The 25,259-nt window shown below is 42.6% G+C and overlaps 1 protein-coding gene across 1 annotated transcript in view; it reads left to right on the top strand.

The window, feature by feature from the left end:
- Positions 1 to 628: 628 nt before the first annotated feature.
- Positions 629 to 25,259, top strand: part of TMCC3 (transmembrane and coiled-coil domain family 3) — a 123,168-nt gene continuing 98,537 nt past the window's right edge. The window contains exon 1 of the mRNA XM_049792149.1: positions 629 to 703. The gene's annotated coding sequence lies outside the window, so the exon portion shown is untranslated. The remainder of the gene's footprint in view (positions 704 to 25,259) is intronic.

Raw genomic sequence — 25,259 nt, 5'->3', positions numbered from 1 at the left:
TGATGCAAAATTACAGGACTGAAACTATGATAGAATAAATTTCCCAAGATCACCCAGTTCAAAGATTTATTTTACGTTGAACAGTATACGTCTTGTGAAAGATTTGTTGATTAGGGTTGTTTCTGAACCAGTCTCTCCAAGTTGTGGATCTAATCTCACCTTAAGAGCATATGGTTAAATAATTCTTTACACCGACTCTTGCAGTTCAAAAGAGGCTGCGTCACAGTTGCTGTTTGATCTGATTTCAAGGTCTGCCACACTGCAAACAGAGTTGTTGGGTTTTTTTCCTGCCTCTGCTAAAGGAGTCATGCGAGTTTTTTCAGCTACCGTTGCTTCATTTGAACAAAATAACAACAAAACCTTCAGGTCCAGCATTCCTTTCTGCAGAAATGTTCAAAGTCTGTTAAGTTATCAAACAAACCGGCACCTAGCAACAGATTGCTCAGGATACGTATGGATGCGATGTGATTCAGTAATAAACAACCTGGCGATACGTACATTGCCAAATGTTTTTTCCTGTGCTACAGGACAGCAGTGCCAGTTTGGGATCTGAGCCTTTTGATTTTTTGTTTGTCAGTTTGAGTCACAGGTGGGCAGCGATTTTCATTTTAACCTATTCTTTTGTACAGCTAGCGAGGTTTCTGCATGATCTGGAAAAGAGGAGGATCCTGCCAATTCGAGCTCCCATCGTGTGGTAGCATCGGTAAGTCACGAGTAGAATTGGCTGGTGCAACGGTGCTGGTTAACCACCAGCTGGCTTGAAGGGGTAGGGTTGATCAATCTCCTTGTTTACCATTGATAATCAAAGATTTAAGATCTTGAGAAGGTGAAGAGCTAGAAAAAGGCTAGAAAAGTGTGGAAGATTCCTCCCTTCCCTTCCATTTTTCATTTTGGCTGAAGGATCTCACTGTGGGCAGCAGCAGTGACCAGTCTGCCCAGGGAGAAGCGATTGCTGGGTTTGGTTCAGGAGGTGGATCTGACATCTGGGGGGGCCACAAGCTGAGCTGAGCCTTACCCCAACCTTCCTCTGTGACTCCCAAGGCGCTCGTGGGCTTTCACAGTCCCTCTTCCTCCGCAGAGGGAGAAGGAAGAGCCACCATCCTTGGAGGAGGGCTGGGAAGCTGCGCTCGTTAGCGCTGGGAAAGCCCTATGAAATGCAAGTCAAAGTACCATTTCTTGTCTTACACATTAGAATAATTCACAGCAAATAATTCCATTTGAAGAGGACAGCAGTTTATTTAAAGATGCAGTTTGTGGTCGTGTTCGTACCGTGGTTTTAAAAGGACACACTTGTTCCTGTTGCAATATTTCAAAGAGTGATTTGGTGAACAAGAAAGAGGAAGCTCTGAAAGTGGCTGTATAAAAATTGCCATCAAAGGCACAAAATAAATTGAAAAGCAGACAGGCCGTGCTATTCTTTTTTAGCATCTTGCGCTCCGATAAACTTAGCAGTTGGTGCAACTAGGGCAAGTAAAAATCAAACCATGTGATATTTGTGTGTCTTTAACATGATGTTTCTTTCCCAAATGGTGGCTGAGAGTAGCTGAAGCATTTTATTTGTCTGTACTATATGACTTAAACAGCCCTTTTTAAATTGTCAAGGGATTAGCTTCCATTTATGTGTTTATCTTGGGTCTATTTATTAGGTTTGTTATATCAAATGATGCAGAAGTAAAGGCTCAAACCTCTGAAGATATAGCACAGTATTCAACACAAAAAAATAGGAAGAAAATAAAGTTGCAGTATGTACCTCAGCATGTTCTTTATGCCAGATGAAATATTTGTATTTACAAGTGCAGAAACTAGTTTTACAAGATATGCAACATTATCAGTCCACACTATGGGGCCAATTACACACATAAGGTTGGGGGAAAGAGATGGGAAAGGAGACTGTGCAGTGGACTGGCATCCTTCCTCATAAGACCAGGAGCACACATCAACTCAAGTAGTATTGCTGAGGGTTGGTGCTGCCTGTGGTTATCTGGTGCCACTTTACCTTAGTTTAATTACTTCAGGGAAAAAAAAATAATTAAGTGAATCAAATCTTTAAAGGTACAAAGTGGAACAGATTTTTTCCCAAGAGAAAAATGAGATTCCATGTATATGAGACATTAGTCAGATTTTTTGTTCTGAAAAGCCAACATATTATTGCTTTTCTATAAAATCACCATTTTTTTTTCATTTTAAGTAAAATGAAAAGTTTTAAACCATAATGGATGGTTTTGTGGAACTTGAGAATACTTAAAATTTTTTATTTTGTTAGGAATTTAGAAAATGCTTGTTTTCCCTTTGTAACAGAGCCAAATAATCTTCTAGGGGAAAAAAGAACAATATTAATCAGTTTTTCATTTACCAATGCCATCAAATGCTATGGAAGTGATAATCCTTTTTATTAACTTGCTCCAACAGCAAAAGCTAGCACAGGGACATGTTTCTCTTGTCAGAGACCCAGCAGACAAATTTTAGGGGATCCTGTGACAGGTGAAGTCCCTCAGAGTCCTTCAGGATCAGCGCCCAGGGCTGGAGTTTTTGAGAATCGTCCTTGGGTTTCTGAAGAGCCTTTGGTTGACTTCCTTAAGCAGAGGCCATCTAAGAAAATCAAGATGTGCCGTGTCCATGAGTTAAATGTGTGAGCTGCATCACTTTATTTTCAGCTCTTCACGTTGTGTTAGTGGTTTCATTTCCTCTCGGTGAGCACTTTGTTCAGAAGCTACTGTTTCTGTCCTGCAAGTGACATCTGAATCAATTAAACCTAATTTTAAATGAGCATCCAGAATGGCCTTCCATCTTCAAAGGTGCAGCTTAGTGGGGTTTTGAATGCCGGCTTTGGTCTCCCATCAGTGCTTTAAATGCAGGTCTGAGAGTTTTGAGCAGGTTCCTCTCCTCCTTCCTGCCGAATTCAAGGAAATAAGGTTTCCTTTAGAAAAATGTCATATCAAAATGTTCCCAGTTACTTGTGTTTTTTTGTTGTCTTGTGTTATTACCGCTACGTGTGCACAGATGTGAGAGTTCATAAATAGCTTTTGCTGTACTGTATAGCTTAGGACAGCCAAACACGCTGTAGTAGAAATGCCATTAATAGGAGAGGGGAAGGAAGGAGCATTGCCTTATCTGGTGTGCAACAAATGCAGGCAAGACCTTAGCTATGTCTCCCGTGGAGCTTACATATCTCCTGGGTGTTGAGAGCCACAAATTTTTGGTCTCCAATTCTAATTAAGATGAAGGACAGGAAGGATGGGATGAACACTGCTGTCATCTCTCACAGCAATAGACTGTATGGCATACGGTAGCATTTGCTTCTTGCTGACAGCCAGAAAATAAAAGATATTGAGAAAGGTCTGAACAGATAGTATTGTTTACTTAAACAAATTCTCCAAGTTCTGTATTTTAAATGAATTAAGCTAAAAAAATTGGTTCACCTATAGGCTTTTCTTTTTCTAAACCTTTTTCAAATGCCTTACTTATGAATTGTATTGTTCTGGTTTCCAGAAAATAGAGCTTTCAAATCATTAGTGCTAAGACATATTTCCTGAGGCCTTACTGTCTTTTCTTTTCTTCCATTTTCTTATAAAACATCTGAAATCCTATCCTGAGGCACAGAAACAAGGTTGTTTGATTTCAATTTCATGTTCTTTAACTAATTAACTTACCCTCTTGCTTTGGCTGTCTCATGATAATTGGTCCCAGATTCTTGGTATAAGCTCTGCAAGCACCTCAGGAAATAGTAAGAAAAGCCCAACTGGGAGAGGACCACTGTGAAAGTCTGGCCATGATGCAGAGCAGTGCCAGTTAAGGGAATGTTTTTGTATCAGTGGAGATAAAGCTATGTGACTGTGTACTTTCAAACCACTTTTATCCTGCATTATGTCGGTAAAAATACAGCTCTTAAAAATGGCTATTTTAAGCTGAACCCATTAAACTTGTGTGTGTGTGTGTGTGTGCAAGCTCCAAGAAGTGCAGAGGATGTCCTCAACAAGCAGATATGTCAACAGGTCACAGTTCACCCAGAGAACCAAATTTCTCATTCCTTTGCATCCTATAGGTTTCTTTTCATGTCTGTGTGAAGTGAGTGACAGCGTTTCATACTGAATTTACCCAGAGCAACACACAGTCCTCAAAGCCTCCAGTCCTGCAGTCTTGGACCTTTAGCTTCTAAAATGTTTGCACTTCTTTTTCAAAGTGTGTATTCAGACTTTTTTTTTTATATATATATTACCAGTGTGATGAAATGCAGGGCTGTGGGCTAGATTATGATCCTGTTTATAGTCTTTCTTCCAGTGTAAGTTGGCCGAATTTGCTGGAGCCAGTGCTGATTTACATGGAAGGTTAGTTTGCAGGGCCTTGCTTCTTTCATCTTTCAGCTTCTCGATGACTCTGGTTCCTTCTATTTTGTAAGAAATGACTGTTGTTGCTAACACATTCATGTTTGTGATGTAATTTTTCCCATCGAGACTGTAATCCCCAACGAGTTTCCAGGCTGGTCGAAGAAAGCATCTTTGGTGAGGGATGGGAAAGAGGAAGCTGAGCTTGCTTTGCTGCGGGGAGACTATCCCCCACCCCCCTCCATTCCACCCCTTCTACTTCCACCACCACCGTGCTCAGGCAGTAAATGCTGTGTTGGTTAGAAGGACCAGGATGTCCCAGGCAGGAGGGATCTCAATTAGAAGTGTAAGGCCACTGAACTTTCTCTTCTACTTTGTTTAAACTGCCAGTGCTACCTGTTAGGAGGGAGGACAAGGTTTGTTTTCTCATCCTTTCCCTCCCTAATCCTTTATTCCAGAATGGGATGAAACTTACTTTAGTCCCTGGCAACACTTAATATGTAGGTGTGAGCAAAAATACCTCATTTATGGTGAAATGTGCTGCCAGCTACAGATTTTGAGCAAGTCAGAGTCCTTAGGCTGACTTAAACCTACAGACAGTCTAGATGCGTTATCTTGCTTGAAATGGAACATTGTTCCTGTTCTTCAGGCATACATTGCTCTAGACAAACCAGAATTCATTAAATGGTATGTACTTTTAAGTATGTTTGTAGTAGCGGGGCTGAAAAGGGGAAATTATTTTTTTTCAATGCATCTGAATAGAATTGGCGTGTCCTGCAGGACTCCCAGGCTGTACTGTTAAATAGCCAGCACCCTCATCACCTTTAATCTCCACTGCAACAACAAACACAGCAACACTTGTCTGGGTGCCAGGTAACCTTGCTGTGAATGAAGTGGAAGGAGTAAAGGCTGCTCACTGTCATCTCTCTAAACTACAACAAGGTGGCAGCGTACCTCAGGACATTACTGGTGTATCTGCATCTGCAGCTGGCTGGCCATTAGCTACCCCTTCTCTGGGTCACCACTGGGTATATGTATATCCTGCATCTACTGCTGCAGCAGCACCCCTAGGCATGCAAGAGTCACGAGAAGAGACGTTATTGATTATCTGTCTCTGGTAGAATAGTGGCCATACCAGGCCACTCTGTAGGTCTCCCTTGACAATCAGTATTAGATACTAAAACATGAATTTAAGCATCAGGCTGCATGGGTGTGTATATACAGATACAGCTCTAGGTACGTATGGAAGGGAACATAGCTGCAGTAGCCCACTTTTTGTAATCGGTGTTAGGGGAGCATCCTGAGCCAAAGCTTGTGTCCGAGCTGCCATTCTTACCAGCTACTGATAGTCACAGCCTCCATGAGGTTTCCACATTTTAGCCCATTTATACTTCTGTCCTCTAGAACATCACTGCTAATAACTACCACAGTTAAACTGTGCCAGGCAACAGGGGTGGCTCTTAACCACAGGCAGCTGGGGGTAGTTGTCATAGGCAAGAGATCAAAGTGGATTGCGGAGCAAAATTGGTTTTGTTGGGTGCTAAAGCTGTAGGTCTGCCTGCACTTAAATTAGGCTGTCGGGAATCCTCATGCTGCATGTTCTGTGGCTGCTGGGAAGAACTGATTTAAATGCCACTAAGAGGTCCTCACACGGATCTGCAGAGCATCTCAGTGCCATGTCACGTTTGTTCCTTCCATCCATTGCTCACTTTTCCCACTTGCTGATGTCTGCACACAGAGGAGCTCTCTCTGTATCCTAAGCTGAGGTCCCCATGTGCCACCAAGCACCCACCAAGCATGGGGACCTCTGCCTTTGTCCAAAAGGATCTCAGAGCAGGAATAAGCATGTTTGTACCTGGCTGTATAAAGACCGTGACCGATGTCCAGTACTTCATGGCAAAGGAGAGGAGATCTTCATTTTGCTTTCTCAACAGCATGTGTTGTCTCACATGCCTGTTGCTGGGGCACCTCTGCTGCCTCAAGCTGCAGCCACCAGTGTAGCGTGACAGTCCTCGAGGACTGTTTTGGCCTCATAGTGGACACAGATTACTGGGGTGAGATATCCCCTAGACCCCCAAGAAAAGAGGACACCGATCACAGCCCCTAGAAGGGCTTCTTTGTGCCTCTTTCACAGCTTCCTTGCTCCCCACTGGTTGTCCTCCCTCCCCACTGGTCGTCCTCCCTGACTCCTGAAAAATCCTTCATTTTGTTTCAGTCTGGTGCCTGGGGCATCTGCTCCGCTGTTCTTCACGTGGAGTTGCACTTTGCAATGCTGACTGCAAGCAAGAAGCTTAGAGCTGGCTCTGTATTACAGTGCAGGACATGGCATGAGAGACGAAGGTCTAGAAAGCTACCTGAGATTGACACCAAGGTGTGTAAGCACTAGAGAGGTGACAAGTACAGAAATATTTACACCCTTCCTGATGACATGTCTTCACCTGTGTGTTTCAGAGGAGCAAGTCTTTGGGTGTTTTTTTTAACTCTGACTGAATTTGCTTGGCTGCACATAGGCCCCGAGATGTAGCTCTTGAAAAGACCGGGAAAAACAGTAATTTGGAAACAAGATAACAAGGGGAAAAGAGACAGATGTGATTTTAAGAAGTGTAAAACAGAGGGCAAACATCCCTATCAGTTTGTAGAGATGATACCCTTTTTTTATTCATTTGGAATAGCTTTTGGTTTTTTGGTTTTGCCAGCTGATAAATGAGCTTTTTGCTTTTTATTGCATATACAGGGTCCTGATTTACAGCTGTGTGGGAAAGCAGCGGTGACTCTTTAGTTAAAGCAAGATTCTTATCTGAGGTGTTTTTGCCTTCAAACTTCTTCTCAGGGTCAAGATACCTACCTTTCACTGGAATAACATTCTTGTATTACTTTCCAACCTGATTCTGTGCTTGGAATGAATTTGGCTATTCTTTTGCAGTCAAAAGAAGAATGTATTTCTTCTATTATTTTTGCTTCTGAGTTGTTCCCCCCCGCCCCCCAGAAAAATGAACATGGACAGACACAAACTTCCTGAAAGTACTTTTGGAATGAAACAATCTTAAACCAGTGACTGAGCCCCACAGCTTTTCCTGATATTTGTAGAGATCTTGCCCCTTAACAAGTAGTCCTATGGCTTCAGAGGTAATGATTGCAGAATTGGATTCAGGCTTGAATTCCCTGCAGGTTCATCATGGGATTATTAACACCTGCTTCTGCTGGTTGTAAATCCTGTCACAGAACTTCACAATTTGGCCATAAAGGTTTAAATTTCCTCTGCTAGAGCTACCTGAGGGAGCCGGTTCTGGCTGGGGGAAAAGGTGAGTCTGGAGTAACAAGGTGGGTGTATGCTTACCTGAATTTTTCAGTAGTTTGCTCTAAAGGAGTACAAAGTAGAACTAAAGCTGTTCTCGCTCCTCTGGGAGGATCAGATGGCAAAAACGTTGCCCTGTCTTTCCAAGAGAGGTGTTTGGTTGGTGAATATTGATTCTCTATGGAGTGTTTCTCTTGAATTCTAATTTCAGGTTGGAACAAATTTGTATCTGGCTCACAGACTAGAAAAAAATTGGCTGTAGTAGATAATAAGAATATGCAATCCTTGGCTGAAGTGACTGTCTGTGACCTGGTAGGGAAGGTGGAGAAATCAATCACTATGTGACAAGTCCTGGGACATGTTTTTTGGTAGATCCAGAATGTATTTCAGTGGTTTAAACTGCTTGTATAACAGCAGGAAATAAAATCCAGCTTTGAGGTTTAGAGTGTTTGCTCTGTGAAAATCCTCTGAGTTCAATCTTCTTCAGATATTTATGATCCAGTGAGAATTAAACCTTAGCAGAAGGTTTATGAAGCATGAACATATACATAAGCAAATGCACACACTTAGATATGCACATCTGCACATTCTGCATTAAAATCCTGATTTCCTACTTGGGGGTGGGGGGGGGAGATAATTGGCTCAGAATTATACAACTGAATTTAGTTACTTGAAAAATTAGGGCAGTGTATGTGGCTCGTGGAGGAGCCACGAGGGTGACTTTTTGTATGAAATCATAGCTTCTCCTAAACTTCTAGCTCATTAAAAGATGGAGTGTATGAACTGGCTCCCTTGTTTCAATGGTCTCCTGGGACTATGGACTGAAGCACCTTGTTGAATTGGAGCTGCAACTGCTCCACAGTAAGGTAATAGTTCAAAAAGGACTTCCCAAATAGTGTTTTGAGTCTATCGGTGTACTAGCTACTTTGGAGATTGTATACAGCTGTGAAAGAGGGGGCACACTTTGGTCCAAAGTCGCCTGCATAGAATTTGATATGAGGGAGCTAATAACATATAGTTCTATTTTCAGTAGTGTTTGTGTACTTTTTGCACAGAGAAAATAATTTAATCCTTTGTGGCAATCTCTCCTTTTGGAAATGCACAGGTCTAGCATTACGCATGTTTTACATCTACCTTCTCTCCTTTTCTGCTTGTGGGGGCGTGTGTGGTGTTAATCTGTAATAACACCTAGGGAAAGAATCATGGTTTTAAAAGGTTTTCTTTTACCAGTTTTTATTAGCAGTTCTCAGCTTTTTTTGTGGTAGGCTGTGTAAAAGATGCAGTGTGTACAGCACATGGAGCGGTAGCAGAAAATAAACTGGCTTAGAGAAAAAAAAAAAAAAAAGGCAGACTTGGGAGACCTAGAACTACTAACACCATTTTGAGCTAAATTACTAACATGTACTTTGTAGTAGACAAAATTGTAATGGAGTAATTTCCTGGCATTCAAACATATATCTGAGAACACCTGCTATTGTAAGTCCAGCTTTATGTTCTAAGTTAATAAAATCCAATAAATGTTACATTTTGTTCTCATTTTCTGTATACAGACTTCAGTTTCAATTTACATAAACCATATGCTGTGGAGTGTTTTTCTGCTTCCTCTGTTTATTGTTCTGTATATTTTCTTGTACATAAGAACTTTGAAAAGATTTGCTATCCTTCTGAGGCATACTGAAGGAGGAGACCTATTCCCCAGATTTATTCTCCCAGTGCTAATTGTCTTCCTTTGTAAATAAATCCAGCAAGCCTAAGCCAGAATGTTACTCTTTATGTTAAAGATTATGATAGTCAAGTGGATTGGCAAACATACAGAGTGTGTTTGTTCTGTGCTTGGTGGTACTTGTACTGCCACGGTGTTGTAGATTATCTGTCTTTGGTCAACAAAGCAAAAATATCATAAAAGTTTTTTGTTTAGCCCAGGTTGTGCTTCCGAATGCTTTGATCTAGCAATGTATGTAGCGCTGGGCACGCTGGAAGCCTGAAGTTAGAGAATCTCTTGATTTACAGTGCAGATGGATAAAATGATTTGAAAGTTGGTACCACTGCATTTTCCCCACTTTCCTGCTACTTCTGATTGATTGTGAACTGTACTCTCCTACTGTTTTTACTAATCCTTGGTAATGCAAGTATTATTAACAGGTTTAATAACAACCAAGTGAGATATGGGTTTTAATTTGAATTTTAGTTTCTACACTCATATCATAATTTTGCAATTGTAACATGGAATAGTAAAATACTGCTTCGTTAGCTATGTAAAAAAAAAAAAAGAGAACTTTTGATCATCTTGTGTTTTAAAAGTAGGCATAACTAAATCATTGCTAACCAAGGAAACAAATTAAAAGTTCTTTCACTAAAATACTTAATTTGCAGTGTTAATTTGCAAAAACCCCAGGGGTGATGGGGATTGATCCTGTGATGGGTGCTTAATTTGATGCTTGTGGTGCATGCAGCGCTCTAATCCTAATGACTTTCAAATGATGGAAGAAACAAGTTGTGTTCATCTGTCATTGCCTAAGAATCTTGCTTGCATATATCAAATGCTGCAATCAGTTGAGAGGACTCGTGGAAAATGGCAGCACATAATCTCATTCCAGTGAATCTGTGTGCTCCCAGCAGACTATTACTGGGTTTCTCTCAATACCTGTAGGTTTTGCACTTTTATTTTTCTGTCCTGTAGGCTTTCAAACAATCCTTCTCAAACCTATATCACCTATGCAGGCACAGACTGGTCTCTGATTTGTTTCTTGCTGTTGGAGTGTTGCAGAATGGCTCTCGGATGGAGAAAAGATCCAAGAGGGAGGGAGACTCTTTGCTCACGTAGCTACTACACATGCTGCAGGAACCGGCATGCTTTGATTAATGGGGAGGAGAGCTGGGGAGAAAAGGGCAAAATGCCTTGTGGTCTCCTGTCTCTCCCATGCCCTGTGAAACAAATATTCAATATAAAAACTTCATATGGCTGTGCATTATCCTGCAAAAGACCATTGGAAAGATTTGTTTTGATTTTGATTTATGAAATTTACTGATGTTTCCTTTTTTTATTTCATGATAAATCCCTCATCTGTCTTTAGAATGATCCTCCAAATAGAAAATCAGTAATAAATCAATTTTGTGTAGTTGACCAGAAGCTTACTGCTGACAACTAGGTATTAAATATGCTGGTTTATGATGAAAGTTGAAACCCTTTCCTTTAGCCCCCATGGCAAACTGAGGGAGAGGTGGTTTGCATTTGTCCTCCGGCTCAAGCCTGCTGTCAGTAAGGACTAGGCAATGGGGATGCCTTTGCAAGCGCAGTCCATTCTCAAGGCTAAAGTGGTTCTGCTTTCCTTCTCAGGCAGCGGTATCGGGAGCAAACAAAAAAGGGCTTGTGAGCCAGCAGATATCTTGCATGACATGTATTCATACAGAAATTGCCGTGGCCTCTGGATTACCTTTGTTTACGTAAGGCAGGGAACAGCAGAGCGGGAGGAGGGAGATGTGCTCCCAGCTCTGCCTGCCTCCAGCGCGGGGGACCCCCGGTACGCACACAAAGCCGGGGTGGTGGCCGTGGCTGGACTTTTGGGGGGGGGGGGGGGGGGGGGGGGCACAATTAGCCAGAGGTCTGCCTCGGGCTGGTGGTGGAGCTTTTCCTCGCCGTGTCCCCTGCTCTCCGTCTGGGAGCGCAGCCAGCCCTGCTGCTGGGCTCTGATGGGAGAGCAAGCACGTGCTGCTGTGGAGGTCTTGCCCGTGGCAAAAGAACTTCATGTTTTCGTGAAAACGCTAAATAGACGATGCTTTCTGAGGCAGTGCAGGGTGGCCTTAGCTTCCTACAGGCGCTGGCATTGAAATCATGACAGTTTATGCTATCTGGTCAGAGAGAAACTTGTCTTTTCCAGATGCTTCCAAAACATTCCCTCAGCCTGAGAAGCAGAGATTCCTGAACCAACACTCTTGTCTCCTCTTAAGGTATAGTGTTTCCCAAGCATTTAGTGAGCTGAAAACATGGGTATCTGCAGCATCACACAGTAGGAAAATGTCAAGGCTATTTGATGAATCTCTTAAGTTTTTGATGTACTAGTGAAGTACAATAAACAAGTATAAGCCCCCGTGAATTCCTGTGGTGCTTCCAAGACATCTATTGCTTTTGATTTTTGTATGTCTGGTTGATATTAATCAACACAAAATGAGAAGAGATGCTTTTCTATTTCTTTTGGAGCTCTTTTTGGTGCTAGAGTTGTCTGTGAGTGCATTTGAACTCTCCTAGGACTCTCAGATGCAGGGAGTTCTTCAATTAGCAGTGACTCTCTCCTACCACTGGCTTTTTTGCTCTAAGTATGCCACTTCTGCTTCTCCTTTTTTTTTTTCTTTTATCTGGATTTTTTTTCTCCCTGTCACTCTACAGTAGAAGCTGTAATGTCACTGAATCACTGCTGTGCTTCCCTGTCCTTTCTGTGTCAATCAAGTCATCTGGGACAGAGGGAACGCTATGAAGGTCACAGCCCCGCTTTTTCTGTGGCTGTACATTGAAATAAAGGGTGTAGGCGAGAAGGAAACTAGCTGTGCTTTTAGTGGCATGATCTGAACCCTGGGCCTCAGTTCTAGTTCTGATGCTGGCTGTCCCACTTATAACTTGCAGATGCATTTCCCTGTGAGAATGGTGCTAGGTGCTATGTGGTTGTTGAAGGAACTGGGTTTTCTGTAGAACATAATTTCCCATGCTGCAATATGGAAAAATCTCATCTGACCAGTCTGTGATGCAGGATGAGTAATGGGAGTCATGTGGAAGATGTAATACGGTCAGGGATCCTGAGCAGTAGCAGAGAACAGAAGTAGAAAAATCCTGGACCAAATGCAACAACCCCAGTTACTGTTCTCATTACATTTAATTATCTGTGTTCTTCTTTGGCCACCCTGCAGGAGTCCGTGCTTTCTGAGGAGTGCGGTGCCCAGGCTGGGTGCAGTACTCTTGCTGAAGCATTAACATCTACAGGTGAAACAAATGTTTATGGATTACAAGGTGAAGTTTGTTTTAGAGTCATCGTTTGTCTCTTTCGTTTTGCAACAGCGTGACACAGATGTACATTTGTGACCCTATCTGATCTCTACATTCACCCATTCTCCGTGTTGTACTTGTGCAGCTAAGTGCTTCTTCTTTTGTTCATACTGTATTATCATCTTATTTTAAGTCCGTTCCAACCGATTTGAGAAATCCTTTAAACTTCTAATTCTGTCCTGCGTGTGCTCGCAGCCCCTTCCAGATGCCGTCTGTCCTGTGTAAGGAAAACGCGTGTTCTCAATTTCACTGTCTCAGTCGAGACCTAAGCGATATCACAGGGATGATACCTGCCTCCCTGTTTGGCAGCCACCCACTGAGAAGCACTTTCTAGTTTTGTATTGTGAAAGAGCATTAAAAAAGCTGTATATTAACTGAAGATACAGAGCATCTCCTACTTGTGTCTTACAGAGGGGCCTTTTATCCTGCCGTAGGAGGAAGAGTGACATGATCTGTCTCTGATAAATCCACATTAGCTTTTCCTGAACACTCTATAGTCTTTGGGTGCTTCTAAAGAGAAAGCTCATTTCCTCTCCTGTTTCCATGTTTCCTGTGAACTGAAGTTCAGTGGGGCCAGAAATGACTGATCAGGCAGCATATTTGTTGCTCCCAGAAAGACAGCAAATTTTCCGCTGAATGGAAGTTCCCAAACACAGTCCCTTCTGTCTCTTATGCTGAGGTAACTGTAATCTATTTTGTTTTGATTTGTACTGCATTTTTACAGAAACTGTGTTTTCTATCTATACTCTTGATAGAAAATTTCTCTCAAGCTTACTTTCAATAATCACTGCTGAATACAGTGTCCTTTATTTAGTGAATTACTATGGCAGTGGAAATTGTGGTAGTCCACTTTCCAAAATAGTGGGAGTCAGAAAGCAGAGTCCTATGTCTGACGTGAAAGCATTGATCTGTCTGTAGGTGTTACTATTGGGGGGAATTAGAAACATCAGCCTAAATTCACTCCAAAGAGTTTGAAGCTTTTAAATGACAACTTATTTTTCTTTGTACAGAGTATCGAGAGTGCTTGGATAGCAATTTAGGGGCCGCAGTTAAAGAAAACAAGTTGGGTGGATGAACTCGGGCAACAGGGAGAAAGTAAATGTACTTTGAAGTCAATGATTTACTGCATGAATTGATGCAGACACTTAACCTCCTGAAAAAACATGGGGACCTCACTAAAAATAGAATGGCCTGAGAGGGACTCCTTGTAATCAGTTTTGGCCATGATGGTGACTCTCCAAAATGCTGAGACTAAAAAGGCAGGCTGATCAGCCAACTAATTTGGGTTGTGGTCCAAACTGCACTAAAATTAATGGATGTACTGTGACCTCATGAGAGCTGAGTTGAGCTCTAACAGATAAAAGAATTCACTAAGCACAAGACACTTCAGAATATTTTTCTTGCTCTTTAAAAGCTATATTTAGTTTAAAAGTTTCAAGCCTCTTTCTTAAAATAGTATCTGCCTATGGTGAACCACATGACTCGTCTGGATTACAGCAGAGCAGGAGTTAGTGAAACTTTTGTCTGTTTTTGTCTTTCCTCAAAATTTGCAGTTTAAGATTTCTGTATCTTAACCCTACCAAATACAACCTCCTTTGACTTTTACCTTCGTTATTTTTCATGTTAACGTCTTGCATGCTTTCAGCTTGCTGGTTTTAGGAGAGAGATGAATTGCAGAATGAGGTAGGTAGGACAGGACTTCTGGATGCCTCTATTCCCCCCCTCCTGCTGAAAGCAGCCCCAGTTAGAGCAGGTGGCTTGGGTATGTTCCTGTTGAGTTTTGAGTATCTCCAAGGATGGAGACTCCTTGGCCTTTCTGGGCAGCCTGTCCCATGGTCTGGCCAAAACAGAGCTCTGATGAGCAGATAACATCCAAAACAGAGCTCTGAAAAGCATTGCCCTGATGGCAGTGGATGGACAAGCATCCTGGGTTTCCTCTGGAAACAAGCAGGCATTCGTAATTGCAGAGAGGCCTAGAGAGACCATATGTGCAATAGATACTCCATCCTAATATTTTTTTATAGCCTCAGTTAGGGTTTAACTAGTGTGTACGCAACCTGTATTTTTGTTGGACTTTTTCAAGTGGGGAGAAAACTCAGTCTCAGCTTGACCACTGTAGCTCCCATTAAGTTTTTCTGATTGGATTTCTTTGTTGGCTGCTACAGAGCTTGCTATTTAGGGTTGAGCCTTTGGATCAGCAGAGAAGATCTGCAGGAGGCTGTGGTGGACATGGAGCTGTCTGAGCTGGCCACCGAGTCCTTTGCCTTGACCCAGTCACAGTGACATTTTCTCTGGACATGTTTGACATTGGTTTGGTAGAAAGCCTGTCTGCGTGCAGGCAGGAGGGAGAACGTTCGCTCCGATAGCCTTCCAGCAAACACTTGGGACCAAAGTCTGCCACGGTGCTGGCCTCCATCCCCGCTGAGCTGCAAAAATCGGTTTGAGGGGACCAGAAGAGCCAACCCAGACTCCAGGGGTTGCCTCTCGCAAGATTTAGCCTCATCATTTCTTGAGGCTGGGCCCCACTTTGCCAAGGTGGGGCTGCAGGCAGCTGCCTCCTTCCCTCCCTGGTACGGTCAGGCAGGGCTGGTTTTCTGCTCTTACAGCCTCCTGGAGATACATCACTAAACCATATGCATCGTGTTATGGGAAATATTAAATGCAATAACTTTCTTGCAAGATTCAGTTCCCCCCCCCCCCCAGTAAGCATTGTATGAAGATTAAATATAGCATTAGCTGAACAGGTTGCTTATATTACTAGCAGCATGCACTCACAGGGATACTCACTATGCTCTGCTGGTTTTAGAGTGACTTCTTTTTGGGGTGGTTACACTCAGTTCTCACCTTTAAATAACATTCCTGCTTTCTCAAGCTCTGGGAAAACCTGGGAAAATAAGAATTTTGAGACCTGTAAGCCAGAAGACAAAACCTTAAAAGTATACAATCTGACATCTGGTTGTTTTCTTAAAACAAGGTGTTCAATATTAAGGACTCTCAGTATTTTAAAAAAACCCTGAAATTCTGCTTTGACTAGCCTTGCTCTGCAGCCTTATACTGTATAGAGTTGTTGAAACCAACATCAGTTTGGGTCTCAAAACTCAAATGTTAATACCACTAATTAACTTCTGGCATGCTAAAATGGGAAGAGTATTAAAATATTTTTTTAATTTTGTGTCCCTGTTTTGACTGCTTGGATTATTTAGATGTCATTAGACTACTTATTTATAGCATGAGCACTGCGCTATGAGCAGTAGAAGTAATTCCTGGCTGCTTACCTAGAAGTCCAAACGTTAATTTTTATTAGTGTTTAATTTAAATGAAAGCACCATTTTGTTAAATTCTTCATTATCCAAAATAAATTGATTACACAAATTAAAACAAGCTTAGTCTCTCATTTTATTGTGCAAGTTGACTTTATCAGTATTAGCCTGCAGTCTTCATGACTTGCTTATAAATATTGTACATTGCTTTGCAGTCACTTAAAAAAAATAAAACTTCCTGAACTGAAGAGAAATAGTTCAATTCTTTTTAGAATAACAGCCCTGATGTGCATACCATGGAGATAAGTCATATTTTATCAAAATACATTCTCAGTAGGAGACACTTTGCAAAACATGTCTTAATGGAGATAGTGTTTAATCTTGCTGTTTTCTCTGGATTTTATGTATGTGATTGAGTTCATGGTTCAGCACTATTTAAGCCAGCGGTTGTGCATGGTATAGGGTCCTTAGATTGCAGAGCTCAACTCTTAATTAAAGCAATGCTTTAAGGAGCTAAGAAGTCCTATCATGAACACATGTAATACTGTGCCCCCCCCCCAAAAAACCACCAACCCAAACAAACCAAAACCAACCAATCAACCCGCCCCACACATTCAAAAACAATACTTCCCAATAGGAAAAAAATTAGGAGCAAACCTTCCCTCCTAGCGGAGATCCTTATTACAGACTCTGCATGTTCTTCCTGTAGCAGAACTCAATTAATGAACTCATTTTAATGCCTAGAAAGACCTCAGTTGTAGAGAACTCTTACTTCCCTCCCTCAACTCTGTTTTTTTTGTCTCTTTTCTCTTGTTCCCCTCCATCTGTAGCAGAATAGTGCTGCAATTTTTTTTATTTTTTTATTTTTTACAATCTTTAGAGTCTAGCTCAAGAAGTTACCCATTTGTGCTGATTTTTACCTTGAAAACTGTGTGCAAAACTTGAGATCAGCTAGGGAGTTTGTTCTCTCAGGTCATCCTGTCATGGTTTGATAGCTGTGGAGCTCTTCTAGCCTCTGCGAGTGGAGACTGCAGCACCTCCAGGGCCTTTGTATAGTCCTCGTGACCGTGGTGTTCGAGAAATGGTATTTAGTTGCACAGCAGCCTGGGACTGAGGTAAGAACAGAATATCAGCCTCTGGAGTCTCATTTTGGTTTTGTGTCTTCTATTTCCACCCTAGCAGCCAGGGTAATGCCCATGCCTGGAATTTTTCTTGTCCTTGGAGTTTTCTGCCCATCCAGGTCCAAAGTATATTTTGAGTCTGGCTTCAAGCCCAGGGGGACTAACACTGAGAAAATACTCCTGGGCTGATTAGTGACTGAAGGAGGACAATTGATCTAGTGATTCTGGTTTGCTGGATATATGGGAAAATTACTGCGTTTTAGAAGTAAAATCTATATAAGTAAACCAAAGAAGATCGTGATGCTGTCACTGATGGTCCGTGCTTTGGTATTAACTGGCAGTTGTGATAAGTGTTTAAGTGAGGGAGTGCTCTGTAAGATTAATATTCTTTGCACTGAAGTAGGTAGCGTCATGGTCCCTTGCTGGAGAGCAAGTGCTACACTTAACTCATTATATCACTGTAGAGTTAAAATCTGATTAAGGTACTTGACGGAAAACAGTGCAGAGAATGTATTTACAGGAAACACAGAAAATTATTTCTAAAAAGGGAAATTTAATTGAGCGGGGAACAGACTGAAAGTGCTAGTGAGCTAAGTGCAACTGGTATGTTTTAGTTGTCCCTCAGACTTTCCTCAGTAGGGATTATGGTTTGGTGCTGGTTTGGGGCCAGAATGCCAAGCAGTGCCATAGAAAGCAGATCAGGTAACTTGTAAGTCTGCTGGTTTTACAGCACGTAGAGGACGGCACAAAAAGTACTAGGTGTGAGCAACAAAATTGTCTTCCTTTGTTGTATCTGTAATAAATAATAAAGCTGGAATAGTGCAGGATGATGAAAGGACTACATGGAGGTGTTTAATGAACGCCTGTGTGTAGACAAAAATAGTTCAGTGGAAACAGAAGAGTCCTGAGGTTTTCTTTGGCTGGTGTTTTGTGGATCAGACTGGCTGAGTATAATAGTCTTGCTGGCCTTAACATCTATTAATTCAAATCATGTCAGTCATTAGCTGTTCTTTTTCCTCTTCTTTTTTTAGAAGAGGTACTCACATATTTGATCAGTTCTTAATGAGGTAGCTCCATTTGATTTCTTCACGTAATTGAGGTTCGTGCACATCTGCGTGTAGCGATATTGAGTTTTGCTTTTCATTTTTTCTTGTTCCAGTCAATCAGTCACAGAAGAAAATGTAGAGACATCTGAGGGGAAGATCTAAGTAGCCTGCCAGGCTGCCTTAAGATCAGACATCTAACAAATTGGCCTAGAAAGAACAATACCATCTGGACATGGAAAAAACCCTTAAGATGTTTTTGCGTCACACAAAGTTATTTACATGGTAAATGTGCAGCAGTAAAGCCTGCCAGAAATCTGCTAGCTGGTCCATGTGCTTTCCAGCAGCTGTGGATGTTAAAACTTGACGGACTAGCAGCCTGCAGCTGTACTTCCATTAGCTCCCTGTGAATTTCGGCTCTCACTGAAGTTCAGTTCCTAGAGGGTAGGACTACTTGAAGAAAAAAAAAATCTAACTTGATTTACTGCTTTATCCATTTTAAGCAAGTGCTAGCATTCAAGAACTATTTTTCAGTCATTTACAAAATTCAGCTATTTTAACTAAAACTGTTCTTAAAGCCTAAAGACTACAAATTCTGTTCATGACCATTTTCCAGACTTGTCCCTAGCAGATGTTAAGCTCTTGTTTGTGTTATGAATAAGCCTTTGAGATGGCTTCATTGCACCATTTACCTAGCTGGAGCTCAGCTGACCCATTTGGTTAGCATGGCAAAGGCAGGCGGGTGTCACATTTAGCCAGGTTACTTATTCGACATGGATGGCCATCACTTCCAGTGAGGGTGCCTGGGACTGGGTTTTGGGATGCGACTGGCACAGTCAGCTCTTACCCAGAATGAGCTGCCTTATCAAGCCCACCCCTGTGATCAGTGCTCCTTACTCCTTTTAAATTCTCAACTGGTATTTTAGCTCCTGTAAAACTAGTGGGACCGGTTTTTCAGAAGCTCTCTCTCCAGGTCTGGAGGAAACAATTTGATCTTATCCCTGTGATTTGAGGAAAGATGATATTGCATCCTGCCATCCAGCTGCAGTCTCTCATCACCCTTCAACAACTGTCTTGGATTTGGGGAAATGTGATGCCTTTGGTGTTCTGTTAAGCAGAAACCTTTCCAGGAGTGAGCTCAAGCTAAATCAAAACGTGATGAAAGTGAAGTTGAAAGGAAAAAGGCTTAAAAGCCAGCCTGTGCTGTAATCACCTTGTGAACCTTTCCTTCCTCATTGGCTTCATTATTCCTCCTGAGGAAGCTTAAAATCAGGCCAAGTGCAGATGTTATCAAATATAATTCTGTATGCAGAGCTCTGTGCCGCCTCCTGACTCTGCTCTGTTTTTAGCTTTGGAGTAATATAGTGCTCTCATGATTTATTACACAAAACTTTCTGGCAGCAGAAAGGATCAAGAGTAGGTGGGTGCATTATAGCTGTTATCTAATTCTTTTGAATGTTAGAGTATTTTAAAAAAAAAAAAAAAAAGGCAAGCCTTTTTTATGTGTGCTCCAGGGTTTCCATTTTGTGTCAAAGAAGGAGTGGTCTATCTAATAGCTAGCTGACCCTCCCTAAACAGCGTAAGATCCAAACACTGAAACTCAAGAGGAAAAACTCCCAGTAATCTCAGGGGGGCAGGGTTTTTAATGTCTTTAGTATGATCACAAAAGAGACTTCTCTGCGTTCGCTGGAGGACAGCCTGGACATCTCCCTTCCCAGCCTGTATGCCTGTTTTTTGTGGGAGCAGAGATGGTGCTGGAGGGGACCAGGCACTCCATCCTGCGTCCTCTCCTGGTACGCGACTCCCCCAACAGACTCCTCAAACTACCTGGATCATGGTGCAAGGAAGGAGGGGGTAGATGGGGACAAACACATACCTAGTAATAAGCCTCTCTGCAGGCTCCAGTGAATAAAGGACAGCTAAACACAGGAGCGTGGGAAGTACTGGCAGCTGTCAGAAACCTCATGTTCAAGCGCAGCATAATTTTTTCCCAGCGGAGAACCACCACGTGTTGGATGATGCAATGGGCCACTTGTCGGTCATGTGAATGGGCAATGGCCACAGCACTAAGCCACAGCTGTGGGTTGTGTGGTGGGACGGAGGAGAAGGAACAGTGTCACCCTCTGAAATATCCTCAGCAAGAATACAGGGCTGTGGCCCCTTTCCTGCTCCATGTCCCCTTGTGGTGGGTTTGGCTGTTCAAGGAGACCACGCATCGTGCCAATGAGCTGTGTACAGCACATGGGTGCCCAGCGTGGCGGAGGGACGTCTATGCATGATATAACCCAGGCCTGACTGAAGACGGGTGTGAGGTAGGAGCCAGCGTGTGCCTTGTACTCGGTGCAGTGGGGAAAAAGTGACGTGTCCTCAAGGTACAGCTAACACAACCTGCAGCGCCAAAATGGTTGCAATTGAGTGTAGTAGGGCTATGTGTAGTGTGCCTCTTGGATGCAGCTAATGCAGAGAGAAGGAATGAACTAGCTGTGAATAAAAGATGTAGAGTAGTTTGCAAAAAGTAGCATTGAAAAAAAAAAAAAAGACAAGCTGGTGGTTGTTCTCCTTCAGAGAAACTTGCTCTGCAGTACAGAAGCAGTGAGGATTGCTTTAACTCTTTTGTTTGATCAAGAAGTGCGTTAGTCAAATTATTTGGTTTATTCTTTTGGTATTTTTTATACTAGCCTGAGAATGAAGCATGGCCAGTCTTTCCCTGGGACAGCTTAGGGCATGTACAATCTGTAAGCGCTTGTGAGAATGAAGAACTGCCCACCCTAGGAGAAGATCAGGTTTGAGACCTTCTAAGGAACCTGAAGGTGCACAAGTCTGTGGGACCTGGTGAGGTGCATCCATGGGTCCTGCGGGAACTGGCAGATGAAGCGGCTAAGCCACTATCTGTCATATTTGAGAAGTTGTGGCAGTCCGATGACGTTCCCACTGACTAGAAAAAGGGAAACATAACCCCCATTTTTAAAAAAGGGGAAAAAAGGAAGACCCAGGGAACTACAGGCCAGTCAGTCTCACTTCTGTGCCCAGCAAGATCATGGAGCAGATCCTCCTGGAAGCTATACTAAGGCACATGGAAAATAAGGACATGATTGCTGACAGCTAACATGGCTTCACTAAGGGCGCATCATGACTGACAAATCTCGTGGCCTTCTGCAACAGGGTTACAGCATTGGTGGATAAGGGAAAAGCAACTGACATCATCTACCTGGACTTGTGCAAAGCATCTGACGCTCTCTTGCACAACATCCTTGTGTCTAAATTGGAGAGACGTGGATTTGGCGGATGGACCACTCGGTGGATGTGGAATTGGCTGGATGGTCGCACCCAAAGAGTTGTGGTCAACGGCTCAATGTCCAAGTGGAGACCAGTTATGAGTGGCATTCCTCAGGGGTCGGTATTGGAACCAACACTGTTTAACATCTTTGTTGGCGACACGGATAGTGGGATTGAGCGCACCCTCAGCAAGTTTGCTGATGCCACCAAGCTGTGTGGTGCGGTCGACACGCTGGAGGGAAGGGATGTCATCCAGGGGGACCTGGACAGGCTTGAGAGGTTGGCCCGTGTGAACCTCATGAAGTTCAACGAGGCCAAGTGCAAGGTCCTGCACGTGGGTCGGGGCAATACCAAGCACAAATACAGGCTGGGCGATGAGTGGATTAGGAGCAGCCCTGCGGAGAAGGACTTGGGGGTATTAGTGCCAAGCCTGTATACAAATATGTCCAAAAACTTTCAGGGCAAAAAGAGCGGAAGCTTTCCAGCACCTGACTTGTAGGAATATGCTGGGGTTTATGGCAAAATGTATAAATGGTTGCAACAGATCTATAAAATTTACTGGGAAATCTATAGTTAGTTTTTCATTGTTTTAACAAATTAAAAAAAACTCATGGCCTTCCCTCAAATTTATGGCCTCATTTGAAGCCTGGTTGAATTTTGCCTTTCTAGAGACTTCAGCAGGCTTTGGATCACGCTGATATTTTGAAATGTAAGTGTTTATCTTCAGGGGACACGTTAAGAGATAGGGATCACATTCTTTGTCACTGAATTTTCCTGTGGTATTTATGTGATTCTTTTAATGTTTAACTATAAATTGCCTCACCAGTGAAGCCTCCATCAGCTGCCTAAGGAAAGCATCCCACATTTTGGTAGAGCTTTCTTCCCCAAGGCTCAGCATCCATGCTCCCCTTCTCAGTTGAAACCCTCACTCTTGGTTACACCCCGTGCTGACAAGTCCTGCTTTTCTCTTCCAGCACCAGCTGCCAGAAGCACAAGACTGTGCACCAGCTGCGATGTTCTTCTCCTGTGTTCCCATCTTTGGGGCAGGGTGAGCTCCTTGTAGCACTGATGGGGGAAGCGGGGATGGAAATCCCAAACCGAGTGACGTGCATTCCTCCTGATAAGAGGAATAATGGCTGCTGTTTTACAGTTGCTTATTTTAATATAAATATCCTTTTTGCTTGCATGTTTTAAGAGCATCAGTAGGATCAGGCAGAAGGCCGTGGCTCTACAAACAAAACCACTTGATTATGTATTCTGTTCAATGCTCGTGTTGTGCCAGGCACAGCGTGGGGTCTTGCCCTAGACTGAAAGTGCCACTGTGTTATAACTAATAAATAATAAAATCTGACAGTAATTGTTTCATTACTTTAAGGGTCGGACCCTTTAGTGGGTGATCTGCTAATTGACAAATATGTTGTTCCGCTCTGTGGTACAGTCTCCTTAATAGAAACAGGCTTTTCTGTGTCTTTGTACTGAGATGGAGACTTGAAGTCATTAATCATCATCATTAAAAAAAAAAAGAAGAAATTAGACAAATAAGTTGGACTTCAGTGCTTAAGGGCTTGTTTTAGGATTCTCCCCACTGTTCCAGGCAAGTGAAAGATATTGATAAGATATGAGGGATTTCCCGTGCTGGTCATAGCCTGTGTCTCTAGGTGTCGGGAGAGGCAGGAGGCGAAGGGAGGGTGGCACGGCCATCATCACAGCTTGGCTTTGACTTGCAAGCCTTTGCAGCCACGCAACTGCCCTCCCAAGGCCCTGCCAGGGCATGCCTGGGCTGTATTGGTCCTCTCTGCCTTGGCCGCCTGAGACTGCCTCGCTTGTGCCAGGAGCACGCTCCAGCACACCGAGAGGCAAGTTAGTTTTAAACAGAGGCGTGATACTAGTTTGAAAATGGAAATTCCCTTCCTGGTTCTGCCACACAGTTCTGGTGATGCCTGCAACAAGTTGCTTCTTTCCCAGTTTCCAAAGAACTGTGGAAATACTAATTTCCACTAATTGTCCGCTACCTTGCCTTGTTTCCTCCTACAAATGTTCTTTCAGGGAATTTGGAATATTTCTGCACTTTACTGATTAAAAAAAATGTTTGCTTCACCTCTGCAAAATGGCAGTTAATCGACCCTGATGTCTTCTCATAGAGGTGAAAGACCTGTCAACCTTGCAGTGATGCACTTCTCAAGAGTTTCTATCATGAATAAAAAGGGCAGTGATTGACTGGATTGCTGGGCTTGTATGTGGATCTTGCTATATTAATTTCTTGTTGCACAGATGATTTTGAACAGCTTGGAAATTGTTTTCCTGCTTTATGAATAAATCCTCCTTTGACAGAGGAATGCCATTTTTCTCCATGATGTTTTTCAACTCAGTTTTGGTCTTCCATCCTGGTCACAAATTGGTATCTCTCTACGTTTATTAATTGAAGTGAGTGAATGCTGATTTGATGGGTTAGTCTCTGCTATTACTGTAACCTGACTCCCCTCCAATAAACTAGTTAGCATTGGATTTTTTATTTTTCAACTACAAGATATGAAGTGGAATGAAATGAGAGGAAATAGTGCCATATGGTGTTCATGTTCCATAAATCACATTTCTTAATCCGCCAGCTGCGAGTCCTCTCCTGTGCCTGGGAGATGATTTCTGCAGACAGTTCTGGATGTGATGTGCGGGCAGGGTATGGCCCAAGCCCTGTCCCCAGCTGAGGCAAGCTCACAATCTCTTCCAACACTGCTTCTGGCATACAAGAAAAAAATAATGGCATTCATTTTCTTCCCGTCATTTCAGCAGCATCACCATAACATTAGTAGCTCTCATTTCAGCCTAGGAGGAAGACATAGGAAGATGGTCTGTTTTAGGATATGAGCACAAAACCAGAAGTGATTAAATTGCTTTCTCTCGAGTTGTTCCCTGCTCATCAGCTGAGCCCGAGGAGCTGCTGGTGTGCCTGGAGCAGCCAGCCGGGAGCAGTGGTAGCCAGAAGGCAACTACTGCTATAATTTATGCTGAGACCCACGTGAACCCTGGGGATGGGGTAGCCGAAAGGCAACTGAACCTTCTTGCACATTTTCCACCTTCAGTTGGTGCTAGGCAGAGTTCGTGCCTAGCGACTGGCTTTCCTGTGTTTGGGTGCCGTCAGTGAGACTTCTCGAACCACGCTGAACGAAAAAAAATTAAAAATCAATAAATCATGCTGAGATAAAACAAAGATAAGTGTTAGGATCAAGGAGATCCAAAATTTCTCTAGACCAAAACCCATTTTACCATATGCCACAAAACTCTCCCCTGAACTCCAGTTGAGCCAGACTTTCACAGATGGAGCTTATTTTATTTTGGGGAGTTTGCAGACTTGGAGCAGTTTGGGCAGTATTTAGTCATCTGTGATGTGAATGTATAAAGCAGTGTAATGAAGTAAAGCCAAACAAAGCTCTTAGTTTGCAAAGCCCTGCAATGAAATTTTTATGAATTTTGTTACAGATCCTCGAAGACAGAGAATAACTCAGTACCACGTAGTCCTTAGCATCAAGTGGTCCTCTTGCTCTGCAAGAAGTTTTGACATTGCTGTGTATTTTTCAAATATATTTTGATTTCAAAATGAACTGAAGTAAACCGAACCATGTAAATAACTTCTATTTATGAGAATTAACACACTACATTTGTGCAAATAAAGTCACACAGGTGCAAGAATGTTTGCAGGACATTGCTCAAAGGGAAAATGGCTCGGGGCCCATTTGCAGGGTGCAGATATCCTCCTTTGTAACCAAAAATGTCTTTAACTGAAGTGTGACTTTCACTGGCAACTTCTGGTTTTGTTTTCAATGTGTGCATTTGTGCTCAATGATGGGTCAAAAATTTTCCATGAGCAGAATTCAAATATGCTGTTTTAAATTCATGTAGTGGAAAAAGGCCT

Source organism: Accipiter gentilis, chromosome 34 (genome assembly GCF_929443795.1).
Source record: "Accipiter gentilis chromosome 34, bAccGen1.1, whole genome shotgun sequence".
NCBI lineage: Eukaryota > Metazoa > Chordata > Aves > Accipitriformes > Accipitridae > Astur > Astur gentilis.
The sequence above is the reverse complement of the archived record's forward strand: the minus strand, read 5'-3'. Positions and strand labels throughout refer to the sequence as shown.